A 25,944-nucleotide genomic window follows, 5' to 3' on the forward strand; every position below is an offset into this window, starting at 1 on the left:
CACCCCACTGCTCCTACTGTGCCTTTTGTCTTGCCTGTCCTGCTATGACTGTCTCTCACATCCCTGTTCTGTCCTCCCATCCTCGTCCTCTGCCCTCCCTCCACTGCTGCTCCTCCAACCCCTCTAACCTCATTTCTCTGCCTCTCCCCCTCTCCCACACACTCTGGTGCACTCTGGAACTGTCACTCTTCTGCTAACAAAGCTGATTTCATCTCTGCCTTTGCCTCCCACCTCTCGCTCGATTTCCTTGCTCTTACTGAAACCTGGCTGTCCCCTGATAACACTGTTACTCCTGCTGCCCTGTCCTCTCTCTACGTCCTGTCTCATACCCCGCGTCTCACTGGACGGGGAGGTGAGACTGGTCTTCTCCTCTCTCCCTCCTTACTCTTTTCTGTCCCCTCCGATCTCTCCTCACTCTCTGTTAATACCTTTGAATTTCATGCAGTCCAACTAACCTCTCCCTGTCAACTCCTGCTCATTGTTCTGTACCGCCCCCCTGGGCCTCTCGCTCACTTTCTGGATGAACTCAACTACCTAATCTCCTCCCTCCCCTCTCTGTCTACCCCAACTGTCCTGTTAGGTGACTTCAACATCCATCTCTCCAACCCCAGCCACTCTGCTGGATTCCTCCCTCTCCTTCACTTCTTCGACTTCTGTCTCTCTCCATCCCCTCCTACCCACAAAGCTGGCCGTCAACTGGACCTCACCTTCTCCAGGGCCTGCTGCCCCTCCATCCTCTCTGTCACCCCCCTGGACCTCTCTGATCACTATTTCATCTCTTTTTCTCTGTCTCTCCCCCCTCTCCCTGCTCCTCCTACCCCCACTGTCACCTCTCGTCGTAACCTCCGCTCTCTCTCCCCCTCTGTCCTTGCCTCCACTGCTCTCTCTCACCTCCCTCCTATCGACTCCTTTTCACAACTCTCCGTAGACTCTGCTACCTCCACCCTCTTCTCCTCCCTCACCTCCTCCCTCGACTCCCTCTGTCCCTTCACCTCCCGACCTGCTCACCCCTCCCCTCCCCATCCCTGGCTCTCCTCTGTGCTCTGCTCGGCAAGAATCACACTGCGATCTGCTGAAAAGAAATGGAAGAGAACCAAACTCCCTGCCGCCCTAGACCTTTACCGCACTCTCCTCTCCTCCTTCTCCTCTACTCTCTCCTCTGCTAAATGTACTTATTTCCAATCTATAATCCAAGCCTTCACTAACAACCCACGTAAACTATTCTCTACCTTCTCCTCCCTCCTAAACCCTTCCCCCGCACCCCTTCCTGCTCCAACCCCAACACCCACTGCATCCCCTACTAACTCGCCCTCCTTCTCCACCTTCTTGCCCCTCTCAGACTCTGACCTCTCCTCCCTGCTCCAGGGTCACAAACCCACCACGTGTGCCTTGGACCCCCTCCCCACTCACCTCTTTCAAGCTGCTGCTCCTGCTCTACTTCCCTTCATCTCCTCCCTTCTCAACACCTCTCTACTTTCTGGTATCTTTCCCTCTGCCTTCAAAAAAGCCTCTATCACTCCCCTCCTCAAAAAACCTACCCTCGACCCCACCTCCCTCCAGAGCAACCGTCCTGTCTCCCTCCTACCCTTCCTCTCCAAAACCCTCGAGCGGACTGTACACCGCCAGCTCTCTGCTTTCCTGTCCAACCACTTTCTGCTCGACCCTCTTCAATCTGGCTTCCACTCTGCTCACTCCACTGAAACCGCCCTCCTGTCTGTCACCAACTCACTTAAGTCTGCCCGAGCTGCCTCTCTCTCCTCTGTCCTAATTCTCCTCGACCTCTCTGCTGCCTTTGACACTGTTGATCACTCTATTCTACTATCATCTCTCGCTGACCTGGGGATCTCTGGCACTGCTCTGGCCTGGTTCTCCTCCTACCTCTCCAACCACACTTACCAGGTAACCTAGCGTGGAGCAACCTCCACACCTCATCCTCTCTTAACAGGAGTCCCCCAAGGGTCAGTCTTGGGTCCTCTCCTGTTCTCTCTCTACACCCGCTCCCTGGGCCTCCTCATCACATCCTATGGTTTCTTATACCATTTCTATGCTGATGATGCTCAGATTTTCCTCTCCTTCCCCACCTCTGACTCCACCATCTCCTCCCGTATCTCTACCTGTCTGTCTGCTATTTCCTCCTGGATGCACTCGCATCACCTCAAACTCAACCTCTCTAAATCTGACCTCCTTTTCTTTCCCTCCTCCTCCCCCTCCTCTGATCTCTCTCTCTCTGTTCCTCTGGAATACCACACTCTCTCCATCTTCCTCTGCTAAGAACCTCGGAGTCACCCTGGACCCCTGCCTCTCTTATTCCCAGCACATCTCCACTCTGGCACGCACTTGCCGATTCTTCCCCAGCAACATCCGAAGATTCTGACCCTTCCTCACCAACTACGCTACCCAGCTCCTGGTCCAGGCCTTGGTACTCTCCCGCCTAGACTACTGCAACTCCCTCCTGGCTGGCCTCCCTGCGTCCGCCACCCGTCCGCTCCAGCTCATCCAGAACGCCACTGCCCGCCTGGTGTTCTCTCTGCCTTGCTTCTCCCATGCTACTCCACTGCTCCGCTCACTCCACTGGCTCCCGATCACCGCTCGCATCCAGTTCAAGACTCTTGTACTAGCCTACAGATGCCTTGACCAGACTGCACCCAGCTACCTCCAGACCCTCATCTCTCCCTACACTCCCACTCGACCTCTCCACTCCGCCTGCACTAGAAGACTGGCTCTACCTCCGCTACGCTCCCCTGCCTCCAGAGCCCGCTCCTTCTCCACCCTTGCTCCGCAGTGTCAGGAATGACCTTCCTACAGATGTCAGGACTGCCCAGTCCCTGACCACATTCCGGCGCCTCCTTAAGACTCACCTCTTCAAAGAGCACCTGTAGAACTCCTCTGTTTGTATCCTGGGACACTATCACCCTTCCTTAAATGTGCTTTATTTGCTCTTATCTGCCCCCTATTTTACTGCATTTAATCCTGTACTTCAGAATACTGTAATCTTCCAAGTGTTTAATCTGTAGTATTTTGTATTTAATCATATCCTGATGTAACTACCACTGTTATCTGCTGTATTATTGAATTGTATTTTGTCACACTTGTACTTTGCTTGAACAAAAGTCATTGTATTTATATTGCTCTTATTGTATTACTTGTATTGTAACACTTGAAATGTATTTGCTTACGATTGTAAGTCGCCCTGGATAAGGGCGTCTGCTAAGAAATAAATAATAATAATAATAATAATAAGGACCTTAACTTGTTTCTTACTATTATTTTTCATGTACTGTGTGTTCCCTTTCACAAAAAGCAGTGTACACTGTATAGCTTTCCCAGCACCATTATCACATATGCACAGACAAAATGCAGTACAGGTTTCCAATAGTGTGAGGCCTTTAACAGTCAATGAAGGCAGTTTCAAAAGCAACCAAACTGAAAACTGGTGACATTGCTTCACGTGAAGAAAACTTTGTTGTGAAACCTGCATTTTATTAAGATTGTTCCTCTTTTATCAGCAGTAAACCATGCTGTTTTTCTAGTGTGCTTCCGGCATAAAGAGGTTGATGGTTAACGTTTGACCAGGTCTTGGGAGTGTTTCAACAGCTCTGCACTCATTCAGGTGCAAGCAACATAAAACACTCCAAAAACAAGGTAAGCTCCCGTCTGCTTACTTTGAAAATACACTATTGCTGTTGTTTTGTGTTTTCATTTCTATTTTTATTTATATAGAGAATAAGTATAAGTATTTGTATGAAACCAGGAGAAAAGGTTGTGTTGCATCCATGGATGGGTTGTTTTTACCGTGGAATATTTAAGTCTAGCAGTATTTGGTTCAGACTTGATAAAGTGTGTGTGTGAGTAGCTTGTGCTTTTATCCGGTTTATTTTTTACAACAGAAATAACAAAAAAAAAAAAAAAACATCATTGTACAGCTGTTTTTTTTACTTTCTTTAAAATAATCGCTGGTTCATACGACTGTCTCTGACAACGACATCTCTAGACTCTAGTCATACTAAAAGTTTAAAGATTAAAATCTATTGATGAACATCTGCTTTATCATATTTTTCAAGTCACATTTTTAGGAACCATTTGGAACCACAAATAATGGCCTGGTGTGCATGATTCACAGGGCTAAAACTGCATTGTCAGAGACCCCTTCACACCTGGTCTGGATAATTTAGATGTTGCTTTGATCAATAAAACAGATCCCGTTGGCGCCTCTTTTCATTGACTTTTGAACAAGTCACCTTGTATTGCATTTGTTTACATTCAGTTATCATTTTGAAAAAAATAAGTTTCAAAGAAGAACTGGTTGAGTTAGAGTATAATGGTAGTTGTGTTGTAATGATCAGGTAATTTTTTTCTTTTTCTTTTACCCCTAAATTACACTTATTTTCATATTGTATGTCCCTTCAAATGGACTATTTAACATAAAAGGGATGGCATTTTTAACACAGCTTGAAAGGATCTGTGACAAAGATGTGTCACCCCCCAAACTTTAAGCTTTTAAAACTACAGTAAATGTCAACTGGAATGTGTTCAATTGACTGGATCAATGGTGAGGATAGCAGTAGCAAAGAACACAAGCAATGCTTATACTGGATATAAACAGGGTCTCCAAATAATTCACGAAACAGGAGCCCTCGCTCCTCCTGAACCACATCAAATAAAGCCAAGTCATTTTTTAAGGGGAAGTGTTTTTTTTTTTTTTTAATTATTATTGTATTTATTTTTGGGACATATTGCAGTAGTTATAGAAATTAAAAATTACACTTAAGTACACACCTTATTGCCTGGTGACACTGTGCAAAGACAGGGAAGTTTGCAGAGACTTTTTATACAGGGTTGGACAGGAGCCAGGGTTGGAAGAATGACTGACCAATAGAGGAGGATTCTTCTGCTGAACAAGATAAACAGATGACTCATATTGTTTTATTGCACCCCCTCCAAACTCATGCATAACGAAGAAAGTGTGAGCAACAGCTGAACTCATAGTTTTTATAAGGCTTTCAAAAAAAAAAGATTTGTATTGCTGGAGAGCCCATCCATATTTAAAATATAATCTTTCGCATACGACATCGCAAATCTAAAGACAGAGAAACAACAACAGTAACAGTAGTTCTCAAGTACACTCTTCATTTCTGTATATTTCTAAGAAGAGAATCATTAGTGTGCAGGGTGTCTACAAGACATTGTGTTGTACAGTTTGCTTTGCTTTGCTTTGTGTTTCTTTTGCCCACATTGCATGAAATGACATCTCCACACAATAAAAAAAAACTACATGACGCATGAACTTACAATACTTCATATGTGCTATTTTGCATGTACTCACTGATAAATTAGTTTAAATCCCCTGACTTAAAAAAAAAAAATGTTCACAACTTTGTGTAAAGTGAAAAAAATGTTCACAACTGTGTAAAGTGTTTTAAATAGTTGTTTGTTTGCTTTTTTAAACTCATTCACCATTATTTTGATAACTTATAGACAAAAGTTGATTAATGAACCAAGATACAAATGTTGAGGTCAGGGATTGTAAGGGCTGGTTTGCAGGACAGTGGGTCACCAAACAGGGTGGAAATAGGTCTCAGAATGGGCTCCTGTTTGGGAGCCACAATGTATATGATTTTTGGGTGGATTGAGTAACTGCTATCTGGTAGCCATTATCAAGATCAGTGCTAGGCGACGTCTGTTTGGGTCTTTTAATTTAAGACAGTTGCTGACCAATTAGCCCAAATACCGCCAAAGAAAGTGAGTCATTCCTTTCACTTCCCATCTCATCCTGTTCTGCCTGCCCCCTTCTCATCTGTTACTGTAATCTTGGAGATGTTGAATGTAATTTAAACATAGTTAGATTTGGGGATACAGTTGTTTGCTGTGAAGGAGATTTTTGGAATATGTTTGCGTCTGTTAAGAAAAAAGTTATAGAACAATATAAAGCTGAGAATGTTGGAAAGGTGCTTTGCTGGACAAAATGTAAAGTAGTTTATTCCTGAAAACTTGTAATGAATACAGTTAAAGGGACTTTTCATTGCAACTGTGCCGATTTACTGTTGTATTTTCACTAGCACAAAAAAAAAGAATCACAAACCATTTAAAAAATAATTTCATGCCGACAACCAAGCAATGCAGCATCATACTGGTCATTAATGAATATTATGTATAAAGGATGAATCATTGTTAGTCGTGACTGAGAATACCAGTGAAGAATGTATTCTTGTCTTTGAAATGAAAGAATGCGTGACTCTAAACTTATTTAAACTAAGTATATTTAAATCCAGTACAATTTCTCTTTTTTGACAGTTTCTATAAGAAAAGAGAAGTATCTGAGCAAATGTGTGTGGGTATACTTGGCCAAGTGAGTGCTTTATTACCTTTTACAAATATATTTTTCATAAAAAGAATGATTTAAATACTTAGAAAAGGTATTACATTTAAACACGTGCTCTGTTATCCATGTCAGTATCATATTACATGTACAAACAGGTGTGGCAGGGTACTCCCTGCCCCTGTGCATATTTCATGTTTTGTGTTATTTTGTATTTGTCGTATTATTATTATTTAAATGTATTGTTTTGTGTTTAGTTAAAAACTTATGTTATTATTGTTTGACAGCCTGGTTGTGGTTAAAATGCCCCATATAGAGAAGATCGTGAGGATGCGTGGTAATCTGCGAGGGCTTATTGATAAACTGGCTGTTGACCACGCATATGATAAAACCTGTGCCGTATGTGGGATACTTGATAGCCAGTTAATCCCTCGGCCACAATATAAAAAACCTGCAGTTTTGGCTGATCGAGGTTGGTGTGTTCAGAGGCGGAACAGGAGTTGTGAGTAGGAGTGAAACCTAAAAGTACACAATTGCTACGCGTGCTGGGTATAAACCAGCATGATAGTTGGTTTTTTTTTCAGTGTTTGTTTTGTATGTTTATTTTGGCCACCGTGCCGTTTTCTTTTGTATAAGTGTTTTGGTACGTTTAAATATTTTATTTATTATTAAACGCGCCACTGTAGCAGGTATTTAGGTAGGTTTATGTATTTTTCCTTGCACTAAAATCGCCGTTTTAAATGTGTAATCCAAAGAGCCAGTTTGCCGGGTGGGCTTGTGTGTTTATGATTTGTTTCCTCTTGTCATTTAGGCGCTGACATCATGGATTTCTGCGACACTGTTCTTTCAAGGTTGGTCCAGCCTTGCAATCTGCTTCCGTGTTGGGTGTATTAGCTTGATTGATCTGGGTACTTATTGCCTTGGCAACTGCTTATACTGCTATTGGTTCAACTGTAGGAAGCCTACTAAAGCTCGGTGTATCAACTTTGACCCACTGCATTTAAGAATAGAGAAAGAAAATAATAGGAGGGGGGCTTCATGTGAAGGCGTTGGGCAGAGCTGAGAGCGAGCATTGTTTTTTTTTTCTCTCTATCTGTTTCCGTGCCAAGAAAATGCTACTCTATAGGGTAAGCCTTGTCTTGCGAGATGAAATGTTTGTGTATTTTTTTTTTTAAATATATAGTATTGCTCGCTCTTTGCTCTGTGGAGTGCTTATTAGTAAGCCCGTTTTGCATTGTATTGTATGGTTTGCAAATTGTTTTGATTTATATGGTTGATGGCCTTTACCACCCCACTTTGGTACAGATACTACGTGCCGACTGTTTCGTGTATTTTAAGCTGATATATTCAGACGTTGTGTATTTACTGTGGATATTGTGCAATATGTTTTATAACAGATATTACATTCTAAAGATACGTTTTTGTAGATAAATGCTATGTTTAAACTAGTGGGTTTGCGCATATATATAATTTTAGAATAAACGCATTACATATAAAACTGATTTATACTTTAACATAACTATTCGTAAAGGACTGGAGAAACGAGAGTGGTAGATCGCACGTTTGGAATTTGATTTGTATTTTAAGTTTGATTTGAATATTGCTTTGCCCTGTGTTAGATTGTTATGTTTGATTTCATTTGGGTTTGTGCACCATGTTGTATTGTTTCACATTTATTAATGGTTCGTGTTGATTTAATTTCTGAGTTGCATTCAGAATGTTCTCCACTTTTTGTACAATTGTTGAGTGTAATACAGTATTGATACAGATTAATTTTTATATGGAACATTTGAAATCCAAGAACAACTTGCTGTTAACTGGATACCTCTTGAATGTTTTGATAGTATTGTTGTTTGAAACCTGTAAATTCATTTTAACTTTAGTAATTATTTCTTAGCTATTGCTTACTTTTGCACAATTTATATTGCAGTATTTGTTTCTTTTTAAAATAAATTATTTTGAAAATTCAATTGTCTCCCTCCTTGCATGGTGTGCTGTACATGGTTGCTTACCCAATTAAAGAACCTTCGTAGTGGGAACTCCAAAATAAATTTTAAAGGTACATCAGAGGACCTTGCCCTCTTTAAGCAGAGAGTGGTGTAGTCGGTTTTGGGTCATAGCACAATTTAAATAATTGTACACCTTGGAGCTGTGTAACCACCTGCACAACAACAGTTTCATACCCTGCAGTACTGACTGCCCGTTCTCTTCCGGGTCTGACATCACAATCCAAGCTATCTGTGACAACAGGTCAAAGTGTTTTCAGTTTATGTAGTAAAAATGAACCAAGATTATGCCACCTACATCAAGCAATAGATTCAAAAGATACATTAAGACATTCCTCTGATTCTTTTTAATGGAATACACACAGAATTAATAACAAGCATTGCTGCCCACTAGCATGACATTGAGAAATGTTGCTGTTATGAGAGGATAGTTTTTAAACCTAATTGGCAAACAATTTTAAAAAAAAATCAGTTGTTTGAAGTTTTGTAAACCATATTGTCATTATTATATCTTTACAGGAATCCAACAGAGGAATCAATAAATAATCATTAATTATGATTCTCAATGATCTTACTTTACTACTAATTGTTTTTTTTTTTTTTGTACAGTGGTAAGTATGCTTTATTTTATTGACTCATTACCTATTTTTTGTTAATTTGTGTGAACAGGCTGCCTTTGGCATAGTTCAAGTTTAGCAGTTTCCACAAAAGGTGACTTATTAGGTGTGTTTACACTAGCATTCAGGAATCTTTCCTATAACATTCTGGGACAGTCTGTACCGGAATGGTGCATTGACACTTGCTTGAAACAGCAGAGGGTACTTCTCACAGAAGTAGTCTCTGAGCATGCATACTTTGAGGGGTGGGGAAACAAAGAAAAAGCCGATGCCCTGCTGTAGTGATGACACAGAGTGCCATCATTTGAAAATATCTCTAGTGTAAGCCAGCTAGGACCTCAAACATATATTATCAATTGCCAATTTGAAGGTAACCCAACATACTGCACATTCCAATCCATTTTACAACTATTTTATCTAAATTCATTGCAAAGAAATATACTTTGCTTGTATGCTTGGCTTTTTCAGGCAATTGCATGACAGCACTATTCTTTTCTAATCTCTGTGTACACTATGTCACAATTCTTCATATGATAGACACAATGAGGGTGGCTAATTTATTTCCCCTATAGTTCCAAAAAAAGGGTCCACAGTCAGTGTCAATACTAACAAAGGGTCTTTTTTAATGATCTTAGACAATAGTGATATATATATATATATATATATATATATATATATATATATATATATATATATATATATATATATATATATAATCTACTGTGTATATATATATATGTATGTATATATATATATATATATATATATATATATATATATATATATACAGTATATATGTATATACTGTATATAGATAGATAGATAGATAGATATAATCTTCTACAGACCTTTACCAATGGATCCGATTTGCTTAAAAACAAAAAGGGCCACTAGTGGACAGGGCCTTTGAAGTCCCGGAGGAGACAGATGTACCACATGGAGTGTATTGGGTAAGCTCTGCACAAGTAGTATCATAATGTTAGCCAACAGTTGACCCCCTTTAGCGGGTTTCATAAGCAATGTTGGCTTATTTACAGGAGCTTTTTGTCTTCATTTTCAGCTGTCACCTAAATAATCATATATAATACAAATATAAGTCATATTGTATAGAAAATGAATGTTTTTTTGGAAGTTGAATTGTTCATTCAGCTCTTTGACTGACTGCTGTCTCAATCAGCCCTTTATGATATGTGTTTATCCAAACTGTACTCTGTTGTTATCACAGGATAACAGAATTTGGAATCCCTACAAAAGAAACAGAGATTCCACGTGTCATGTAACTGCATGTATATGGACAAATGCTGAAGAAGGAATTGATAACATTTATAATTAACTAATTATTGATTATATGGCCAGTGTAAACTCTCTGCTATTCACGTTCATTGGGATTTCCGATCCTGTTATCCTGTTATTACAAGATAGTTTGGATACAAATGTAATAAAGGGACCATTTAGTGGCAGAAGCCTGTCAAAGAGTCGAATGATCTAGCACATCACTGAAGTGTGTTTTTTTTTGTATTCAGGATATTAAAGGAAAGATATTTTTCTGTCATTATTTTTTTTAAATAAAGCATTTCCCTGTACAGTTCAACTTCAACCCGTCACAGGCAATATTTACATCTGGTTAATACATTATTTCAATAGATAAATAGTCTTAAGTGTTTGAAAACCACCACAGTTTTACAGTCTTCTAAATTGCATCGGGAAGGGATGACTGATATGTAACTGTCCTTTTTTGTTATTTCTTTATTTTTAGTTTACAACAACTGACTCCAATGTAAAGTCATATAAACTTGGTGGTGAAACTGATACTAAAATAATGATTGAAAATGACGGATGGTTATATCTGAGGGAACCTTTTGACTGGGAAACAAAGAAGGTCCATATTATAACGGTAAATACTATTTCTTTTTTTTAATATATATATATATATATATATATATATATATAAATATATATATATATATATATATATATATATATATATATATATATATATACTGTAAATATATTTTTTTAAATTTAGTCGTTGCCAATTAGTTTTTATTATTTTCTCCCCAATTTGAAATGACCAATTATTTTTTTTAGGCTCAGCTCACCGCTACCACCCCTGCGCTGACTCGGGAGTGGCGAAGATGAACACACGCTGTCCTCCGAAGCGTGTGCCGTCAGCCGCCTGCTTCGTTGCACTCTGCAGACTCACCGTGCAGCCGCCTCAGAGGACAACGCTGCTCTGGGCATCTTACAGGCAAGCCCGCAGGCGCCCGGCCAGACTACAGGGGTCGCTGGTGCGCGGTGAGCCGAGGACACCCTGGCCGACCTAACCCTCCCTCCCCCCGGACAACGCTCGGCCAATTGAGCGCCACCCCCTGGGAGCTTTCGTCCACGGTCGGCTGTGGAGTAGCCTGGACTCGAACCGGCGACATCCAGGCTATAGCGCACATCCTGCACTCTAGCGATTGCTTTTTACTGGATGCGCCACTCGGGAGCCCCTCAAATACTACATTTCTAAGGCCATACAATGGGAAGTTAAATAAATAATCCATAGTAGTCTTCATGATTTACTAAGGGCAAGTGCTCCAAGTGCATCTACTCATAATCCTAACCATAAATCACAATTTTACCCAAAGCCTTTAACATAATCCTAACCCTAAAGTCCCTGTCAGATTGCAACATTGCTATTCAGTTTCCCAATTTAAATATTATTCTCCATAAAACAGATGCTGTTTGGAATTTAGATATGATTCTGGGAGCTCTGTTGAGACCACTTGGTAGTTTAACTTCTGAGATTTAAAACACAATTTACCAGTTTATGATGCCTAAAACATGGTACAAAATGTATCTAAACCAGATGAATATGTTAGATAACTCTGATATCTTACACCCATAACAAGTAGTTATTTAAGAATGCAACAAATGAAATTTATAATTAAAGTTCGGGAGGAGGGTCAGACACCAATCTCCGCATCACCAAATTGAATCATTCAGTTTACACATTAGCTAATTAAGATTGTTAGCACTATAAATACCCTCTTACCTCTCAGTTGCATTTCGATTTTTATCGTAAATGCATGCATCATGGTCAGTATTCTGGATTATTCTGTTTTGGCGTTTCCCCGGAGCCGAGATCCACTCAACCAGTTCAACTAGCCCTTCCTGGGCCAGCTCCACGACAGCTTCGGTCGGCGGTATTACCACTTCAAACTTCTCTGTCCAGATGTCTGCTTATCCTGTCTGCCGTAGCTCCCGCCTGGCCACTCATTCCTCCGCAACTCCTGACATCAGAGACTGGACGATCCCCAGGCTCCAGCATTATGTTTGTTGGAACAACATTCCTTTCAAATCTACAGCACGTAAGGAGAATTTGTTTACTTTATTTCTCTCCATTCTGCAGCATCCTTCCCGTCGCAGGCGCTATGACATCAGCGCAGATTGTTGCTTTACCCAGTGTTGACAAGTCTTACGACAAAACAAAGCATGTCAGTATGGGTGTTTCTACAAATTCCAACCTGCGACTCTCAAGAAACAAGCCCAATTCCGCTTATTATAAGCGGACCTGAAACACCTCGCCCCACACCGACTGCATCTCCATGAAGTGCGTCTACATCTGGAAAACTCAGAAGGTGGGACCACAGCGCCTGTCAATCAAAGGCTAATTCAGCAGTTACTGAGCATTCTGGCTCCAACTATAACCTTTCAGGTTACCTCCCCTCATTTTGGCCACTGTGGGCGTCCAGTAGGTCCTCATAATGATCCTTTCTCCGTGAAATGCTTTTCTTTCTGCTCATCAGCAGTTTTGAGCATTTGTATCCAGAGACTGTTTTTACAGTTAGGCGAGGCTGCTCCCACGATCCATCCCGGGGTTTCGACACCCGCCACTGTTGCCTAACATGCAACTGTAACCTTTCTGGTTACCTCCCCTCACTGCAGGCATCCATAGTGGTCCCTTCTCTGTCAAACGTTTTTCTTCCAGCTGCGGGCTTCAACAGGGCCCCGCAGCCCCCTTCTATTCCTTACCTCAAACGGTTGCCCAGCAGGGCCCCAGTTTTCCATTCACTCTTCCGCCCTTCCCAGCGGTCCTCCAAACGTAACCTTTTAGGTTACGCTCCCCTCACTGCAGGCGTCCTGCAGTGACCTCCCTTGCCCTATGGGTGTCCAGCAGGCTCCCATAGTGGTCCCTCCAACCTAAAACTAAAGCCGAAAATCATGCCCATTGAGCCTGCCCTCAGGCACCTCTTCGGGGTACAGTGGCGTTCCAAACTTTACTTTTCTGTTCGCCTGACGTTTGGCTGCAGAAGCAGCCCATAGATATTCGATACCCTGTCGGAAGCGCTGTGCTGGATCCTCCTTAATAATTACTGCTGCATCTCCTGGATGATTTTCTTCAAATTTGATTTTCACCACGCTTCTCCTGCCCAGAACATAACAATCCTCAAATCATTATTTTCAAATCTCGGCATCCCCCTAGCATCAGAAAAGACCTTGGGTTCTCTCACTTCCATCGAGTTTCTAGACTTTCCCCCGGATTCTCAATCTTTTTCAGCCTCGGGGGAGGGGAGGGAGGGGAGTTGGGGTGGATCGTATTGTTTCTATTTCCACTTTTCTGTTCGGTCCCTCTCCTAACAAACGCAATCTTCTGTCCCTCCTAGGCCATTTAAAATACGCAATGAGGATAATTCCTCAAGGCAGAGCTTTCATTTCCTACCTTCTCTTGATTTGATCCCTTCTGTTGGAAGAATGGAACGGCATTACTTTCTTTTACGACGACTGTCTCCTGCTGCACGAAGACATTCAACTATTCACAGATGCAGCTCCCTCTCTGGGCTTTGGAGGATACTACAAGGGAAAATGGTTTTCTGCTCCATGACCTGACAAATTCAGCACCATTCCTATACCCGATCACTCCTCGTCATTGTACAAAATGTATCCAGTTGCTGTAGCCGCATTCCTTTTGGGGGTCTTCCTGGGCTCAAAAATCCATACTTCTCCGCTCAGATAATTCAGCTACAGTCCAAATCATTAACAAGGTCATTCATCCTCTCATCATATAATGAGAAGATTCAGGATGATTAGCTGTTTATCTGTTACTCATTAGTTCATTCTCAGAGCTCAACACATTCTCATCCACCGGAATATAATAGCCGATTCTCTTTCTCGTTTCCAAACGCAGAGATTCAGAGCATTAGCTCCCGAAGACTACCTCCTGCCAACTCAGATTCCTCCCTTTTCAGACCTGACATTCATGTGAGCCACCCGCTGCATTCCCTGGTTCTGCAGGCTCAAGAAACAACTCTTCTCAGCATCACTCCCCATTCACTGCAAATGTACTGGTCATACTGGAATTGATTTAAAAATTCACTTTGCATTCAACATTCCCTTCCCTTCATTTTCAATGCCTGTAGTATGATCCTATATTATGTCTCTTAAGAATAGAGCTATAAGAGTTTCCTCCATCAAAATTTCAATTTCTGGCATCCAGTTTATCTACAAATTCATTTTTGGCATCTCAGCTCTACACTCAGCAACTCACAAATTTCATTAATCTTGAATGTGCTTCAACGATCAGAATCTTTTTCTCCCACTGATGGCCTACCTATCACTATCAATGTACTCTCTTGGTGTCTCTCATCTGCTCTGGCTACTCCTCCCTGTTTTAGATAAAACCTTAAAGCCCTTTTCTCTTAGCCTTCTTGGGTTCCTTAGGTGCTCAGAGTCTACATTGCTCTCAAATTCAACCCCCAGATTCACCCCTTCATCTCCGACCTAGCAATCACCTCATCTGATACCTTTTCCTTCCTGCTCAAAAGAAGTAAAACTGACCAGGAAGATTAGGAAACCCTTTCCAATTTTGTTTATAAATTATATATGTTAGCCCATATGTCCCCTTTCTCTCTTATCCATCTCCGTCTTTCTCAGGGCGAATCGCCCTCAGACCCGCTGTTTATTAACGAAAACTGAACAATCGTCACCCGACACTGGTTCTTCTTTCACCTTCACCAGATTCTTTCCAGGTCTGGATTCGCAGCTGAGCAGTTCTCCGGTCATTGCTTCAGAATCGTAGCAGCTTCTTGCCACGGAGTTCCAGGCTCCTTTATCAAATGGTTACGTTGTTGGTCCTCCAGTGCTTACCAAGTTTACATTAGAACATATATTACATATCCTAAAAATGCTTTTACAAAAATGTGCTTTTAAGCGTTAGTAACCTGCTTGGAGGTAGGGCAATTGAATCAGCCATGGATTTCCAGAGGTTTATTTCCCAAAAATGGGTTTTGTTTTCCTCTCCTGCGTGCTGATGATCATTTGTTAAAGGTTGGCTAAACCTTCAAGTGGGCTATATTCAATACTAGTCGCGGCATTGAGACCGGCTTGTTCTTTTTGGGGGTCTCAGCCTCATCCAGTCGGCCAGGCAGCGAGCCCTCAAACCAAGTTAGGTGTGATGCCAAATGAATGTGTATATACGACATACTTCTCTGTAAAATCGCATACTCCGCATTCTCCACAATAAATATTTGTACTAAAACATTTTGTGATTTGGTGTTTGTCCCGAACTACTAAAGTGATATTTTCTGTCATTCATATCATCTACTGTGCTCCAAGTAGCATAAAGTTGAGAAGGTCATAAGTGATTATATCAACTGGCCCACTGTCTATTATTCTGATCAACACACTGGCACTGATACTGACTGGTATAAGAGCTTGAAAAAAAAAAAGCGTTCTGAAAAGTAAACATGTCAACCAGGTTTAAAACAATAACAACCAAATAATACTTTTTGGTTCACAGGTTGAGGCACTGGATGCAGACCTTAAGATGGCTTCACATGTACCCGCATGGACCTCTCAGAACTACATTTCCCATCATCCTTCTGCTCACTGGTAAATCCATCTCAGTTACATATGTGAGCAGTAGGACGATGGTAAGTGTAGTTCTGAGGTCTATGCAGGTACATGTGAAGCCATCTTGAGGCAGGGAATGCAATTTAAAAGTTTAAAAAAGTGGTCAATGTAAAAAAAAAAAAAAAAAAACAATACGCACACCTTATGTAAACAGTTGTAGCAACACATGGGAACATGTAACACAATAAAATAAAGGTCCTTATGTACCCTTTAAGTTCTCAGAGTCTGTTTGCTAAATTATTTCACAGTTTACCTTTCGGTGCACTCTTCGTATAACTGCCATCTATTAAAGATCTTGGTAAGAGTATGAAATATCACAGTTATCTGAAATGTATTAATCTTGTTGCTTTAATTCATTTGTTGTTTCAGTCATCCCTTTCTGGTGACTTTTTAAAACTCAGGAGTATAAAGCTTCCCCAATGGCCTCAATGTCTTACCCCCAAAGTAAATGAGGCACACCAGAGTGTAACCATTAACCTGCCTCACTGATATTCCCACTGTGTGTGATCTCCTTCCTCAGTGGTAACAGCAAGGGCTCAACTTTCACTTAAGTTTTCACGAGAACCTAAAAAGTTTGGTGCACTTCTGTGAGGTACTATAGATACGCTTAAATGAAACAAAATACAGTATTCATAAAGGCAGTACAGTTTAGAATGACTATGATAACATTTTGTAATTAGTTTCCCTTTCCAAAAGCATAATGGTGTCAACACCATGTGCATTGTAATTCAGGATCACATTGTTTCTTGTTGTTTCAGTATGTGCTGGTGGTATTTGCAAAAGACCAAGATAATACAAACCTTGAGCAACCAATCGAGGTTCACGTATCAGTTGCGGACATTAATGACAACCCACCAGTATGTGAAGTGCCACTGACTGTATCAGAGGTTCAGGAAACTGAGAAAATAGGTAAGGCGTTAATGTACACTTTGCTATCTTAGGTTATCAGTATGTGTGGACATTGTTTCCATGCAGTTAATATACAAGTAAATGTAGTCTATTCCATTTGTTATATTTTGGCTGTTATCATTTTTCTTCAGTGGTCCAGGGCAAAAATATTTCTGTGTTGTGGCAGGACATTAACAATTGTATTTTTCTTTAGGAAATCACATTGGATCTCTGGAAACTTTTGACCTGGATGAATCAGACAGTTTAAACTCTGTGCTGAAGTATCAGATTTTGGATCAGGAGCCGAAGCTGTCTTCTACCATGTTCATTATCGATGAATACAGCGGTAAAATCCAGATTGAACATGACAGATGGTGTGGGTGTGGGTGATGATGTTTGGATTTCCCAAACTGTATCCCTTATGGACAGGCTACACAACAGTTTTTTTCTCCCTTTTGTTCAGTATGAACTCAATCCCATACAAGAAGACACACCAGTGGGAACCACTTTACTAACAATTGGGGCTATCGATGAGGATGAGCCAAAAACTGGCAGCTCCAACATCCTGTACCACGTTGTAGAAGACGATCCAGAAGGAACATTTGTTATCAGTACAGACGAAGAAACAAACCAAGGACATGTGATGATTAACAAGGTAAGAAATTCTTACTCAAATCCATCTGCTGAAACTTGTGATTGGGAGGGAACTACAGTAGACCGTGGAGAAGAGGATGGTATGCTTGCTTCTTGATTCATAGCAGGCATAATGAAGCACTGATGTGGCCATATGTTAGAGTGGCTAACACTGTTTTCTAAAAATAAAGGCCACCACATACCAGACATGCTGTGTCAAGGTAATATGTGAAGTGATGCAACAGAATAAATAGAACCTATACTTTTGATGGGAACCTGTCACATCCCAGGTGACACCAGAAAGACACTGGAACGATGTGAAAACAATAGGATTGAATCCTAATTTTTGCAAATATGTTGCACCACAGATAGGGACTGAGCAATCACAGCTCTCCATCCAAGCACGTGTGCTACCAGGATATAATAAAATCCAAAAATTCAAGACTTTATTTCAAATTACCCTGAACTATAATTTAAAGGCCAATAAAATTACAAGTATGTTTTAGATTTTTTTTTTTTTATCTCTGTGTCTATACACAACAAACCTGAATGGTCAGTTTAACACAATTAATATAATAAATAAAATACATTAAAGTATAACACAACCAAAACTAAAGTACAGTATTAGTTATGATTTCCTCATTTACAAGTTAAGCACAACATAAACAGAAGAATACTAAATACTAGATCATTCACAACATACATTATCCGAGGATTACAGAATGGATTCAAATATGTATAAAGGTATAATTATGATTAAAGCATATTTTTTAAATAGCATTCTGTAATCCTCGGATAATATATATATATATATATATATATATATATATATATATATATATATATATATATATATATATATATAAATTGTTTGTTTTCCAAGCCCCTAGTTTTTGAAACAATGCCTGTTTACAGACTTTGTATTAGTGCCAGAAACCCAGAACCATTGGTGCCTGGGGTTGACTACAACACAAGCTCTACCGCATACCTAAACATCAGTGTGATCGATGTCAATGAAGCCCCTGTGTTTGGCAGTACAGAGTACCAGGCCATGGTCAAGGAAAATATTTCTGTTGGCAACACCATTCTGAAAGTGGATGCTAGAGACCCTAAAGGTAGCAGTATAAGGTACTTTTCAACAACACTGAAGTTAATCTTTCATCTACCTCTAAAATAAATATGAAATGTCCTTGTTTTAGTAATATTTATTGAATTTGTCATGATTTATGTTAAACTGCTGAATATTTTATCATGTTGTTCATTCAATGTTCTATGGTTTAGGTACAGACTGGAAGGGGATGTCTTTAACTGGTTGAAAATCAATTCTGAAACTGGGGAAATAATTACAAATGCAGCTCTGGACAGGGAGAGGACAGACACTTACAAAGTGAGGGTTATTGCTGTTCAGTCAGGTAAGCTCCTCCATTCTGAATCAAATGGAACTTCTTACTGTGAGCTCACAGCTGAATGCATGGTTATCAATTGGCCATTGGATCTTTCATCCCTGTGCAAGATCATTGCTTCCATGTGATCTGCATTTATCATTGAAAAGTACTTAGCAATTATCTTTCATGTTATTACCTTAAGTGTGCATATTGTAATCAAACGGAATGGAGGAATTGTATATTCCTTGTAGAAAATGAATAGGTATGTTTAAAAAGCTGAAACCTACATGTCAAACTGTATGCACAGGGCAGTGACATGTCTTTAGCTGAACAAATACACTGAGTGAAATGTATTCACTTGAGAATTCTGAAGATTATTTTAAATCATATATAGTTTGTTCTTATTTCCAGGGAACACTTTGAGAATTAGTTGTGGAGAATTTAACAATATATGATAATGCTTACTTAGTTCCAAAGTTTGTTTAAATATTTACATATCAGCACATCAACAACTAAACCATTATTACTATTCCAGTAATAAAATAATAATCTAATACATGTATTCCATACTCAACATGTACATCAAATAGTGCAAAACTAGAACTGCTAGAAAGCCCAGGTTGATTTTACTATATTGCTTTTACTATCTTTTACAAAATGCTTCATGTTAATTTACTGGAATTGATTTCCTATTGACTTTACCAAAATTAACAACAATCATGTGGTGCAATATTTGGAGGGTTTATTTTCAAACACTACACACAATGCATGCAATCAATTAATGGAGTCACCTAATTTAACATTATGCATAAACAACTAGTATGGATATCACTGGCACTGGCTTGATTTATTTAGTCCTATTTCATCCTAATCCTATGCACATTTCTATTCAAGAAACGATGTACAGTACACCTTGTTAGATTTGCATCACCAGTCGGCTTCAAATAATACAAACCTGTTGCTCTTAAGTGTCATGTTACCACCAATACTGTACTTTGTTATAATGCCGGGACGGCTTTTATATTGTAAGTCAGGGGTTCTTAACCTTTTTTTGCCCCACCCTAGCAAATTTTTTTACTTGGAGCCGCCCCTAGTAACTTTGTTTTTTCTCATGCTCTACAATCCGATCCATTTCATATACTGAACAAGGGTACAATGTGGAGGGCACAGGACTTTCACAGATTCTTACACACAGAATCATCAGTGATTGGGTCTCTGCTGTATTATGCACAATTCTCCAGACTAAATAAGTACCTGTACCGAGAACCGCTGTTGTATACTATTCTGAATAAGAGCCTGTCTTCTTCGCTAGGCTCGTTCTGGGGACTCTGGTAATGGATGTATTTTTCCATATACAGTATGCTGTAACTAAAATATCAGAAGGGGAATGAATCAAGGTAGAGCTGCTGCAAAATGCTTGTGTAGTCACAACACACAGCTGATGAAGTGATGCTAGCTAAGCTATTGCGTCTGTCACTCACAAGCAGGGAGGCGCAGGCGGCGGTGAGGACCATGGATCCGGCAGGCAAGGATGGAGTATCCCATGCTGAAAGCTGCCATCCTCAAGTGCGTGGGTGCGACTCCTGAGGGCTACCGCCTGCAAGTTCAGGGAGGAGAACTTCTCGGCGGAGGAACACCCCAAGGCCATCGCGCATCGCTTGCAGGATTACGCCCGGGGATGGTTGAACCTGGGAGCTACCACCACTGCCAGGCTGGTGGAGCTGGTCGTAATTGAGCAGTTCCTGCAGTGCTTGGCTCTGGGACCCCATGTGTGGGTGCAACGGCAGGCACCCGCCACCCTGGTAGAGCAGTATCAGGCAGCAGTATCAGGCAGCAGAACCAACGCTCGCTAAGCTGCCTGGAAACAGAGCTACTCCTGCATGACCCCCTCTATTGGCCCCAGGGACGACAAAAGGACTGGGGGGGGGGTAGCCAGGTCTTTGGACGGAGTGTGGCGGTGGGAGCTCCAGGCCCGAGAACTGGGGCAGAGTGGGGTCACCCACAGGCTGCTGTGGTGTTGGACTGGTGTCTCGTGTGGCCACCCTACCATCGAGCCCCTTTGATTGCTCCTGTGTCTCAATCTCCTGCTGAAGCTTCATGGCGAGAAACCAGTTCACTGATGTGTGGAACAAGCTGGGAGGTGAGCCACATCGACTGCGATTGCCCCGCTATGGGATGTGACCTCATCCGTTCAGGTAAGACAGTTCCATTCCATCAGTCACTCCAGCAGACGGGTTTTGTGATTCCTGTGTCAGTGGATGATACACAAACCCAGGCTCTCTTAGATTCAGGGTGTAGTCAGTCCCTAATACAGGAGAGCTTAACCCTTTGCGGTACTATGTCGGACCAGGTCTGACATTACAATTTTCCCTTCCCTGTCCGACATCATAAAAAAGACGTAAAAAACAGGTCTCTAATCGTTTTTTCTCCGGGAAAAAGCACAGAACCATTCAATGGCCGAGTGAGACTGATAGAAGCCGAGAGAAGCCGAAAAAAAGGGGCGGATCTCAGCAATACACATTGCCCCGGCACCACAGATCACACAGACAAAAATACTTTTAAACAGCGCGTCTAAAGTAAACTGCATGTGTCTGACGCACCTGAGATGTGCTGAATTAATGGACTGGAAAGAGTTAATCTCACTGGGGCATAAGCAAATAACGGGACAGGTGCATATTAAACGGATTCATGGGGATGTGCGCACTTATCCTAAGATGTTTGTGAATTAAAAAAATTGGTCAGCAGGTGACACGAATGCAGTTGGGTTTGTGTCCTCAATTGCCAGTGCCTGTAGTTCTGGGCGGGACTGACCGAGCAGTTTTAAGATCGGTTGGCTGCTGTGACGGCCCCATTCTCCGTATTGGCTAAGAAAGAGGAAGTCATTGGAGAGATATTCCCCTTTCATGACCCGGACTGCTATTGCTATAGATTTAGACCCTGCAAAACTAAACGGGAAGGCCAAGCCACTAAGAATGAAGACTGGCAATGGAGGGAGTCTGGGAAGTTTCAGGTGGGGGAAATTGGTGAAGAGTCTGGGGGGGAGGCCACGGAGTCAGCGCAGCGGTCTGGCTCTGCTGCCTCCACTCAGGACCGACCTGATCCAGAGCTGGAAGCCATGGGAGCTGATTTTTTAGCTCGTTCCCATGACTTCCAGCTCGAGCAAGGTAGTGACGATGTGCTGGGCAGGCTCTTTGACCAAGCAGCTGTGGTTAATGGTCGGGTGGTCGAGCCCAGACGCACCGCCACATACCCTCACTTTGAAATGAATCGAGACCTTTTGTACCGTGTTGAAAAATTACCCCAGACGGGGGAAGTGCGTCCCCAGTTGCTCATTCTTCAGCCCTTTCAGGAGGATTTGTTGCAGCTTGCTCATGCTATTCTACTGTCTGGTCATTTGGGAAGGGACAAGACCAAAGCGAGGCTCGTGACACGGTTCTATTGGCTGGGGCTGGATGGTGACGTCAGGCATTTTTGCAAACGCTGTGGGGAATGTCAGAAAGCTAGCCTTAGAGCCGTCCCACAAGCTCCACTGATGCCATTTCCCCTAGTGGAAGCTCTGTTTGAGCGTATTGGAATAGATATAGTGTGACCGCTAGAAAGGAGTGCGGCAGGATACACCCACCTATTGGTCATTTTGGATTATGCTACGCTTTATCCAGAGGCCATTCCCCTCCAATCTGCACCTGCTAAGTCTGTTGCCAACAAACTTGTGAAGGTTTTCTCCTGGGTGTGGATCCCCAAGGAAATACTGACAGATCAAGGCACCAACTTTGTCCCGGATAGTCAGTGGAAAAGGGGTCGGTACAGATTGCAGATAATCTGACACCAACACAGAAATGTCAGGCTTGGGCGAAGGGACTGAAGGGAGTCAAACACCATCCTCTCTCTGGATTCCGGGGTCAGGGGTATCTGCCAGTACACCTTCGTTAAATCCAGTGTCGTCATAAAATGAGCCATGCCTAGACGCTCCAGCAACTCAACTATCCGGGGCATGGGATAAGCGTCAAACTTCGATTTTTCATTAACTCGATTGAAGTCAATGCAAAATCGAGTTGATCCACTAAAACAATCGGACTGTTCCAGTCACTCTGGGACTCCTCTATTACACCCAGTCTGAGCATCTCATCAATCTTCGCCTTTATTACCTGCCTTATTTACGCTCAGGTATGCGGTACGGCCTCTGGCGAACTGGCTCCCCCGACTCAATCTCAATGTGATGGTAGGCTACTCGAGTCTGCCCCGGGACAGGAGAAAACACATCAGGAAACTGTTGATGAATATGTACCAGTCTTGATCATAGTTTTGTCAATAGCAATTTTGTATAGATCTGCCAGTTTTCAAACCTGTCACATTGCCTCTGTGTTGCTTCTGGTGTGTATGGTCATGTTGCTGAGAATGTCTGTCTGTCTGTCTCATCGCCAATTTTAAAAAGATTGCATTGTGTCTGGTGTGTGGAGACTTTGAGGCTTGTATTTAGCTCCCTACAGGCTCAGTTCCCCCCTCTCCAGCACCACGACACAGGATCCTGCAACGGAAGAACAAACAGCACTTGATCTCCACACTCCCTGGTCATTCACCACATACACCCCGATCTTAGCCCTCCCTACTCTGGTTTGGTCTTCCGACCCGGCCACTGGTACTTTAAATTAGGTAGGGTAGGACCTCGCGTCTCGGGTGTGTACAGGGAGCTGACTGTCCGTCCCTTGGCTCGTGCCTGTTTGCTCTTCTGAGGCGTCGGTCATGGAGGGGAATACAACACCTTGTCATAAAACATCATTAATACTGGTAATCTACATATTTCTGCCACGTGTCTTTATTTAATAACATTAACAGTCCTCTTTTAATCAAAAAGCGCCATTTCAACAGTAGAATTCAAGAATAAATACTTAACTTTACTATCAGTTTCTAACCAGTCCTTCCATCGAGCTGCCGTGTCTTTATCTTTCTGTATTCCCTTTAAAGTTGCAAACGATCCTTGTTGTTTACCATGCAGGTCTGTCTGTGTCCTTGTGATGGGGTGCAGCCTATTTTGTGGTGGTTCTGTGTTTTTTTGTATTGTTTAGAGTGGATGTGAGTGAGTTTGGGGTGTGGTTCAGTGAGTGTGTGTGAGGAATGTGTGGAATGTGCCTGGGCTAATGAGGTGTGAATTGCCCAATTAGCCCAGGCAACTGTATAAAAGGGAGTGGTTGGGTTTGTTAGGAGGAGAGTGTTTGTTAGGAGGTGAGTGTAACAGAGAGAAGACGTGTGTTAGAGAGAGAGTGAGTGGGTTTTTTGGGGTTTGTTTAAAGCCTGTTTTGTGTTTGTCTTTTTGGTTGGCCATCGTGCCTTTTTATTTGTGTTTTGTTAATTAAAATATTTTGGTTTCACTGCACTTTCTGTCTCTGAGTCTTCCCTCTGCTGCTATCCTGCCACAGGTTGGTGTCAGAAGTGGGATAGCGCCCCCTGGAGACTCAGAGCGGAAGTGCAGTTTTTTTGTTTTGTTTAAAAAAAAAAGGGAAGAGAGGATGAGGTGGAGGAAAATGGAGCTGGCCCAGGAGGAGGCAGATGACAGCTGGGAGCTATTTTTAAAAGGGCTCGCGGCAGAGTTGTGCCCCGGCTGTGGGGCATATGGACACACAGTGGCCATCTGCCCCACCCAGTATGAGGAGGAGGAGCTGCCGCTTCAACAGCCCGAGTGGGAGGCGCCCGAACGTCCACAGCCCGAGTGGGAGGAGCCCGAACGTCCACAGCCCGAGTGGGAGGAGCCCGAACGTCCACAGCCCGAGTGGGAGGAGCCCGAACGTCCACAGCCCGAGAGGGAGGAGTCGGTGCGTCCACGGCCCGAGAGGGAGGAGTCGGTGCGTCCACGGCCCGAGAGGGAGGAGTCGGTGCGTCCACGGCCCGAGAGGGAGGAGTCGGTGCGTCCACGGCCCGAGAGGGAGGAGTCGGTGCGTCCACGGCCCGAGAGGGAGGAGTCGGTGCGTCCACGGCCCGAGAGGGAGGAGTCGGTGCGTCCACGGCCCGAGAGGGAGGAGTCGGTGCGTCCACGGCCCGAGAGGGAGGAGTCGGTGCGTCCACGGCCCGAGAGGGAGGAGTCGGTGCGTCCACGGCCCGGAGGGGAGGAGTCGGTGCGTCCACGGCCCGGAGGGGAGGAGCCGGTGCGTCCTAGGTCCGGAGGGGAGGAGCCGGTGCGTCCTGTGTCCGGAGGGGAGGAGCTGAAGGCCCAAACCCCTATTTTTTTTTTGGGAGGGACGAGGGCGTGAAGCTCAGGCTCCACAGCAGCCGCTGTTTTTGCTGCTGAAGGGAGCCCAGCGGAGACGCCCGCCACCAGCTCTACCCCCGCTGTCGGAGGAGCCGGCAGCGCCACCAGCCCTACCCCCGCTGTCGGAGGAGCCGGCAGCGCCACCAGCCCTACCCCCGCTGTCGGAGGAGCCGGCAGCGCCACCAGCCCTACCCCCGCTGTCGGAGGAGCCGGCAGCGCCACCAGCCCTACCCCCGCTGTCGGAGGAGCCGGCAGCACCAACAGCTCTAACCCCGCTGTCGGAGGAGCCAGCAGTGCCACCGGAGGGAGACGAGCTGCTGTTCCCGCCGCCACCACCCGAGGGAGAGGAGCAGGAGCTGCCTCTGCCTCCACCACCACCACCCGAGGGAGAGGAGCAGGAGCTGCCTCTGCCTCCACCACCTGAGGGAGAGGAGCAGGAGCTGCCTCTGCCTCCACCACCTGAGGGAGAGGAGCAGGAGCTGCCTCTGCCTCCACCACCACCACCCGAGGGAGAGGAGCTGGAGCTGCCTCTGCCTCCACCACCACCACCCGAGGGAGAGGAGCAGGAGCTGCCTCTGCCTCCACCACCACCACCCGAGGGAGAGGAGCAGGAGCTGCCTCTGCCTCCACCACCTGAGGGAGAGGAGCAGGAGCTGCCTCTGCCTCCACCACCACCACCCGAGGGAGAGGAGCAGGAGCTGCCTCTGCCTCCACCACCACCACCCGAGGGAGAGGAGCAGGAGCTGCCTCTGCCTCCACCTCCCGAGGGTCCGCTGCTGCTGCCGTCGCCTCCCGAGGGTCCGCTGCTGCTGCCGTCGCCTCCCGAGGGTCCGCTGCTGCTGCCGTCGCCTGGGGTCGCCAGGGATCCTGCTTCGCCTGGGGTCGCCAGGGATCCTGCTTCGCCTGGGGTCGCCAGGGATCCTGCTTCGCCTGGGGTCGTTGAGGGTCCTGCTTCGCCTGGGGT

At 43.6% G+C, this 25,944-nt stretch overlaps 1 long non-coding RNA gene across 2 annotated transcripts; it reads left to right on the plus strand.

Annotated features, from left to right (window-relative positions):
- Positions 1-3,547: 3,547 nt before the first annotated feature.
- On the plus strand, positions 3,548-24,488 carry LOC131736887 (uncharacterized). Of its 2 annotated transcripts, XR_009328468.1 has the most exons (10): positions 3,548-3,642; positions 6,292-6,346; positions 7,128-7,167; positions 8,842-8,933; positions 10,696-10,833; positions 16,592-16,742; positions 16,936-17,067; positions 17,185-17,376; positions 18,636-18,766; positions 20,227-24,488. It is a non-coding gene; the product is annotated as an uncharacterized LOC131736887 (long non-coding RNA). The 2 variants fall into 2 exon arrangements; XR_009328469.1 differs by lacking the exons at positions 3,548-3,642; positions 6,292-6,346; positions 7,128-7,167; positions 8,842-8,933 and adding an exon at positions 9,831-9,889 and having other exon boundaries at positions 16,936-17,376.
- The last annotated feature ends 1,456 nt before the right edge of the window (positions 24,489-25,944 follow it).

The sequence above is a fragment of the Acipenser ruthenus genome, chromosome 4 (genome assembly GCF_902713425.1).
Source record: "Acipenser ruthenus chromosome 4, fAciRut3.2 maternal haplotype, whole genome shotgun sequence".
Classification (NCBI taxonomy): domain Eukaryota; kingdom Metazoa; phylum Chordata; class Actinopteri; order Acipenseriformes; family Acipenseridae; genus Acipenser; species Acipenser ruthenus.